The sequence below is a fragment of the Sciurus vulgaris genome (genome assembly GCF_902686455.1).
Source record: "Sciurus vulgaris genome assembly, contig: HiC_scaffold_160_arrow_ctg1, whole genome shotgun sequence".
Taxonomy (NCBI): Eukaryota; Metazoa; Chordata; class Mammalia; order Rodentia; family Sciuridae; genus Sciurus; species Sciurus vulgaris.
Window position 1 is genome coordinate 1 of NW_027632893.1, and position 8090 is coordinate 8090.

The 8090-nt window shown below is 42.2% G+C and overlaps 1 pseudogene across 1 annotated transcript; it reads left to right on the forward strand.

Annotated features, from left to right (window-relative positions):
- The first annotated feature begins 2698 nt into the window (after positions 1-2698).
- Positions 2699-3777, forward strand: LOC306652264 (hsp90 co-chaperone Cdc37-like; annotated as a pseudogene). Its single transcript has one exon. The product of its transcript is annotated as a hsp90 co-chaperone Cdc37-like (transcript).
- The last annotated feature ends 4313 nt before the right edge of the window (positions 3778-8090 follow it).

Here is an 8090-nt window from a genome sequence, read left to right on the forward strand (position 1 = left end):
TGGAGTGGTGGGCATATTCTGTTTCTAGCCAATAGGAAGGAATAAGTGTAGCAGTGTCCTTGAACTCACAGCTGCATACCATGTGCAGAATTGCCTCTCATGCTCTTAAGTAAACTAATATTTGTATCTCAGGGGAATTGAGAATTGAGGTTTGGCAATGGTATTGTAGTATGTTTTGAAATCACGTATTGAGAAGCTTCCAGCTAGTGAGCTTGGCTGCTTTCTTGCTTGATTTGTCTCTTCCTTCCTCTTTTTCTTTTTTTTTTTTCCCCTTGATTATCTCAAAAGTTCCATGACAAAGTTCAGAAATTCCTTTTTTCTTGCTTGTATTAATCTGTTATGGAAGCAATTTCTTTTTAAGTCATAGAAATTTTCAATACTAAAATTCCTGATTGATTCTTTTTTGTTATTTTTAATCACTGTTGAATTCCTCATTGATACAATTTGTTATTTCATTGTATTATTTACCTGTATTTTCTTTCATCTTTCTGAGTTTCTTTAGGAACTTTATTTTGAATTCATTTTCAGGGATCTTAAAAATTTCCTGCAGTTTGGGATCTATTTAAGGAGGATTTTTGTATGTTTATTGAGTTGTCATGCTTCCTTTTTTCATGCTTACATGTTGATGTGTGCACATATTGTTTAGAAGTTACCACTTCTAGTTTTACAAAGCAGCTTTTGTAGAAAATACTTCTTCAGTTAAATCGGATATAAAATATCAGTGGTATAGTGCTTTGGTTTTGGGTGTAGGTAAACTCAAAAGGGCAGCCTCCATGTGATTTCTTCATCTGTAACCTGTATCACCAGTGTCTGTGAGTACCATCTAAGTGGTGCAGACTTCAGCAATTCATGAAGTTACATGTAAATCTTTGCAGGAAACATGAGCTTAAAAGGCCCTACAGATCTGAAAACCAATGATTCTGTAGCTTGTGACAATGGCATCTAGTGTCCCACTGCTGCCAGATGTGGAACAGACCTTACCCAACTCCCAGAAGACAAATACAAGTGATGGTAGGGCATTGGGAGATAAGAACTCAAGTCCCAAGGCTGTATTCTAGATAGAACTTCTTTAGGCTCCATAGAGCAGTCATGGGTCACAACAGGCATGTGGCATCCATAACTCTAGTCCTCGATCTTTAGGAAACTTAGAGTTCTGTTTTCCATCCTGTGATGTATTCAGAGGTCCAAGGTTTCTGGAAGTATCTGGGTGTTGTGTCCTGGTCCCTAAGGTAGAAGGGTGATGAGCTGTTTTAGCATCTTTGATACTAGGAGTTGAGAAGTGACCAAGTTGACCTTCTTTTGGCCAAAGTTCTCACTCAGAATCAAATCAGTTCCCCAAATGGATTCAAATCCTATGAGCAATTTGGAATTCTTCAGTAGTTAGGACTTACACCTCTTATGGGGATTGATGCATTTTTCTGGTTTACCCTTTCCTGGAAATGTGGAAACCCCTTCTCCTCAGCCCTGGGTAGCTTGTATTTGTAGTATGCTTTGTTTCTTTCTGAGTTTCATTGTTGTTTAGAGTTCCTATCAGTTCCTTCCCAATTTCTAGACTTCTCCCTTGGTTACTTTCCTCAAAATGCATTCTTTAGCACCCTGTTTCTTTTCTGTGGCAGATTATTATAAGCACCTCTATTAAGCCTCCCGCTTCCTCTGCTTTAAAAAATACAATTAAACTTTTGCTGTGAATCATTACTGGGAAATTTGATTTTTAATACACATGGAAAGAGATATTATTATATAAGAACTTGAAGATACTTGATATTTCAAACTTTCTGATATTCCAGACATCAGTTTTATCCTAGAGGAAGCATGCTTTCTGCTTTTCACTTACTGCTACTGGCCTGTTTATTGAGAGATATTTGTAATTTTCCCAGTTACTCTGTCAGTCCCTATGACTATGACTCAGGTTCCAAATTGACTCAGTTATACAAATCTTCCCAGTCCTACTTCCCACTTCTTGCACGCAATCCAGGTTTTAGAATATATATTATCCTTTCTTGTTTCTAAACATATTTCATGTGGACTATTAGAGGGATAAATATTAATAACAATATCTATTTTAGTAATAAACAACTTTATTCCGTGAATTTTGAAAATCATTCAAATTTTTGGAAGTGAAATGTAACAAACATTACTCTTGAGGGGGAAAATGTTTTTCAGATATGCTCATGCAATACATGTGTTGCATAAACTACTGTATGTTTTGAATTAAATAATGATAAATATCATACCAAGTTTATCAGTCCTATTTTATTAAATATTTGTGTTTTATATGTTTCTGTTAATTTTGTACATTCCAGATATTTTCTGTTACTGAGAATGAAGTTAACAGTTACATAATGAGAAATAATAAACATAATGGATTATAAAAATTACAGCTGTTTATGTGTACATGTGCTAATCTATAATCTTTTGTTGTGTGTAATGAAAATTCAAGTAATTTTTCATTGTTAAGAAAATCATACATCTCCATTCATTTAAGCAATTTACTGTTAATTTTCATCAGTCTTAATGAGCCATTGAAGACTACATACCCTTGTACATCAATTTAGAGTGTAATTTAAGTATAAAATCAATTACCTAAACTTTTTGCTTTGCTTACATAAATAAAAATGGAGAAGAGGGGGCCTCCACAAGCCAAATCTTCAGCACTGCTGCCCCCTCTTCTACCAGAGCCAGAGCTGCTGGTCTGCCAAGTCAAGATGGGTGACTACAGCATATGGGACCATAGCCCAGTGTCTTATAAGGATGAAATGCACCCCAACAGTGATATGACCAGCCTCTTCCTCTGGCAACACCAGGCCCAGGCGGAGCACGTGGATCAGTTCCAGAAGAAGGAAGAGCTGGTCAGGGGTTGCTATGAATGCAAGAACAAGGTGGCTAAAGGAGTTGGAGGTGGCCGTAGGTGGCCAGGCAGACCTGGTGCTACTGCAGGCTGAGGAGCAGAGCTTGGAGAAGAAACTGGAGATGTGCTAGAAGGAAAAGAGCACATTCTGGAATATGGACACACTCAGTAAAGATGGCTTCAGCAAAATCATGGTTAATACCAAGCCTGAGAAGGCAGAGGATGATTCTGAGGAAGTGAGGGATCAGAAACCCAAAATTTTGTGGAGAAGTAGAAAAAGATCAGTGCTTTGGCATGATCTGCAGCTGGAGTGACAGCCAGAAGTACCTTGTCAACATCCACTTGGTGTGTGAGTAGACAGCCAGCTACTTGGTTATCTGGTGCGTTGACTTAGAGGAGAAATGTGTACTCATGGAGCATGTGGCCCACCAGACAATTGTTATGCATTTCATCCTGAAGCTAACCAAGAGTCTGCAGGTGGATTCTCTTGCCTGCCTCACACAGTTCAGACTCAGATTAAGATAGATATCCCACGTGTGCATAGAGGGAGGGATTTAATGATGAGCTGGAGGCCTGCAAAGAGCATGTTCAGGGCCGAACCAAGCTGCACATCAAGAAGGCCACAAAGGGGTATGAGACAGGAATTTAAGAAGCATCTGAGCCCTGGTTGCCTGGACTCTGTCCAGGTCTATGAGTTCCTCCATGAGGAACTTTAAAAGTGCTTTGATGTGAAGGATGGACGCATGCTCCAAGATGCCATCAGCAAGATGGAATCCACTGATGTGAAGTACCACATACAGTTTTGCATCAAGTCTGATCTCTGGGTTCCCAACTCCAAGTAAGGCCAAAGAGGGGAAGGAGGCAGCCCCAGGGACCTATTGCTGGAAGCCATCTCTGAGCCAGATGATGAGAAAGATGTCAGCTCATGACACCTCAGGCACCACCACCACCCACCCGTTTGGCTATAGGCCTATGTGCTCCCCTTTACAGAAAATAAAAATAGAAACCATCTCTCTAGTCCCTTGCTTCCTCCAATTTGCTGCTACCCCCAGTCTCAGCCCTGCCTTTCTCTTCCATTGCCTTATTCCCCAGTGCTCATCCAAGTCTGTGCTTTAAGTCAAGGGGCTTTACTGCCTACAGCCCCTCCAACCCATCAGCATTATGCCAAAGGCCCAGGGGTCCTGGGAGAGACAGAGGTTGCCAGACCTGCCCTCCATTGGGCAGAGGGTTCCCAGTCAAGAAGCTGGTCGCTGTGGGTCTATCAAGTCTTCTATTTGGTAAACAGCAATAATCTTCCAGTAAAGGATTTCAGATGTGCACTCTCTCTGTATATATATGTGTGTACATATAGTCTATTCAACAAAAGGAACAAAAGGAATAAGTATTAAATGTCAATGTGATTTTATTTTTACGTATAATCAAAATGTAGCAAAATACTCATATGCTTCCTATTTTTTGTAAGTATAGTATCATATAACAAACTAAAAAATCCAGCACTTATTTCTAAGATTTCAGGAGATAGCAAGATCAAGGTGCCAGCAATTTCCATGTTTGGTGAAAGGTCTATTCCTTGTAGTCATTTCCAATTTCCAGTGTTTTCTCATGTGTTATGAAGGGAAAACAAAAGAAGCTCCCTTGAGCCTTGTTTATTTTGTTATTAATGTTTCATACATGCCTAAATATATTTTAACTAAAATGTGAAAATATAAAATTGTACATATTAATGAGTAATTGTGTGAAATTTCATTATATGTATACATTGTATAATATGTAAATTGGTTTAAATATATTAATCTTTTCAAACACTGATCAATTATTTATGGTTCAGCCATTCAAAATCCTTTCTTCTACCTTCCTAAAAGCAGTAGTACTTTACCTTTTTATCCACTACTTTCTATTGCACTAACATGTCATAGAACCTCATAACTTCTTACTTCTGACTATCTTCCTTTCCTCTTCCTCTATCTCTCCAGCCTCTGGTAATCACCATTGTACCCTCAACTTCTTTGGGATCAGCTATTTTAGATTCCACATATTAGTGATATCATGCAGCACTGTTTCTGTGCTGAGTTTATTTCATTATCTTAATCTCTAGTTACACACATTGCGACAAATGACAGGATTTTATTCTTTTATCTGAATAGCAGTATGTCATTGTATGTGTGTGTGTGTGTGTGTGTGTATATATATCACATTTTCTTTCTTAATCTGTTCATCTCCTGATGGCCACTTAGGAAGTTTTCACTTCTTTGTAATTGTGAATAGTGCTGAAGTGGATATGGGAGTAGAGATGTCTAATCAATATATTGATTTCATTTCCTTTGGATACATACCCAGTAGTGGGATTTCTTGATCACATGGTAGTTGTATTTTAATTTTTTTGAGAAATATCCATTTTTTTTAAATGACTGCTCTGATTACATTCCCAGGTTTTTTTCTTCATATTTTCAATAGTACTTTCAGCTTCCTTCCTCCTTCCCTCCCTCCCTCCCTCCCTCCCTCCCTTCCTTCCTTCCGTTTGATAATTGCTGTTCTTCCTGAAGTGAGTAGATGTCTCATTGTCATTCTGATTGAATTTTCCTGATGATTAGTGATATTGAGAACTTTATCTTGTACTTGTTTTCTATTTTATGACTCTTGCTCAGTTACTGTGCCCATTTTTAATCAAGTTATTGTTTTGACTATTGTTTTGACAGAAGAGCGTGTGGACTCTTGCCCACCACTGCACCCTTGCAAGTGGTGGAGCGCGTTGCAGCCAACAAAACCGGGAAGTCGTCCAGGACGGCCTCTCTTGGCTCCACCAGGCTGCCATAGCTCACCAGAGCGCATGCGTGAAAACCGAGGTGTGTCCCTAGCGCGAGGCTCTTGCTTGCAGGAAGCATCTATTCCGCCATCTTCCCTGCTGCCCGCCACCCAGAGACCACCCGGCCTGTCCTCCTGGAGCGCAACCTCCCGCACCTGAGGTGTGGACCAGAGCGCTGGTCCTTACCTTGTGGCGGCTTTCCAGAGTCCAGCATCGCGCCCGGGCGCCCTTGCCCCCGCCTCCCGCACCTCCTGCTAGATTCCCCCTGCTGTCTTTCGATGCCCCCTAGCAGGCAGAAGACCCAAGCCAAGAAAACAAGTAGGAGGTAGGCAGCCAAGGCACCAGCAGGGCAACTGGGTATGCTCCGAAGCCAGTCATGTTTGGGTTTCCAAAAGGCAGCTCCTGAGTTGCTGGGGTGCTAGGAATGCTGGGGTGGGGGTGGGGCGCATGGGCGGGTAGTAAGGCTAGGAGAAAGGGGAAGAGGAGCGGGTCAGTCATAGGCAGGACCAAGAACACCAGGCAGGAGAGTTGTTGATAGAGCGGGACAGGCCCTCCTAACACTTGGAGGTTCTTTTGTGGCCTTTAGGGAAAGAGAGTACAAAGTGAAGGGGTCGGAAATTAGAAGGGTTAAAAATAGGTGGAGAGTGTGTGTGTGTGTATGGGGTGGTGGGAAGGTATGACCAGAAGGGCCAGGGCATGAAGGGGAACCAGGGATGTCAGGCAGGCGGCCCTTCCCAGCACAAGTGCTGCCATTTGGGCCTGTGCCACAGCCCCAGCCCAGAGGCTGAAGACACTGGGCACAGTGGCCTTCCGGAGGATCTATCTTGGAGCCAATGGTGCACACCACCCCTGCGACATCCACAGGACAATTCTAGGCCATCCTATATCCCATGCTCCTCGTTTGTTCCCAAAGGTATCAGCTCTTCTGGGAACACTGGCTGATGAATTGGAGCATGGCCCAGGCAGGGACTTGAGATCTTACAGACAACAGCTACCTGAAGTCAGGCAAGAGGCAGGAGACAAAGAGATGGTGGACCAGGCGATCCCAGTGTTTTGGGGAGGTAGAGAGTACTGCCATGGGAAGGCCACCTGGAACTCAACTGTCAGGTAAGGACTGCACTGCCACACAGTGCTCAGCAAAGCCAGTGGCAGTAGTGGATGAATGACATGGTGTCTTTGTTTATCTGCTTGCTACAGAGGAAAATGTTTTCTGTGCTCGTGGGACATGTTTGTGTTTGAGAAGTTAAAAGGAGGGAATTGTGGCTGGAACCAAAGGGGTTGTTCTGTGTACTTGTGTTTGGGGTGGGGCTGAAATCTGCAGAAGGCGATGAGGTGCAGAGGGAGTTGCAGCTCTCGGACTTTACTTGGGAAATTCCTCTGTGCCGTGCTAGGGCCTTTAATGGAATGTGAATAAGGAGAGAGATGGCCAGGACAGTGCCAAGGTCACCCCACCCAACCTTACTTTGTTTGATTTCTGTCCCTCTAATGAGGAATCCAAGGCATTAAACATGAGGTCTGCCTTAGCTGGTAGTGTGTGTGTGTGTACCTGTACCTGTGTGAGCCCATTCCACACTTGCATGGAAGTGCCTGGTGGGGCCCTCCTTTGATTTCATAGAGTGTTTATGACAGCATCTGAGCCAACGTCCTCTAGGGGCCCCTTGCTTGAATTACACAAAGTATCCAAGAAATAAATGCTGGTCTTGGAATAAAGCGGTTGAAAGTACTTAGGTGGTGTGTTCTTTCCACATCCAGTCAGTCATTCCTAGCTCAGCTAGGGAACCCTCTTCTGGCACAGTCTCCTTAGAGCATGGCTGACTTGTGCTAGGTTTTAAGGTTAGAGGCTTGGAGGGTGAAAACTGGAGCAGTATTTCTGCTTATCTTCCTGGGCAGGTGTGTGTTGGGTTTGATCTTGATCTGCCTGCCCATGCATTTGTGCCACTCTTGTTTCATGCATGTTGGAAGTGAGGAGATATCTGGGGTTTGGCTTTTGCATCCATATGGACAGATATCAAGCACGCAATCCTTTTTTTGTGTTCAAGTGTCATATGATCCTGTTGAAAATCTGTGTGGATATGTGCCTGCATCCCACACAGTGGTTCTTGTTTGCTGTGTTAGTGGACATATCGGATTGGTAGAAACATACATTCATCAGAGCAATTGTGTTGTTAAGTCCTTGGTTTATTTCTCTGCTTGCTTATCAGAGATCTTTCATTTCTGAGTTCTGTGAAGACAACGTACTCCCTGCTCTATTTTAGCTTTTCTTCAGGGTCAGTATTTGAAAAAAATGTTATCTTGGTTTATAATTATGTAATCCAAATAGTTATATTTTGTGAGGTCATTATATTTCATGAATCATCCTCACTAATTTGTGTCTTTGAACCATTGCCCATGTATTTCCTTCAAAGAGAGGTTGTGCACGAGGATGTACTTCTCAGAAGG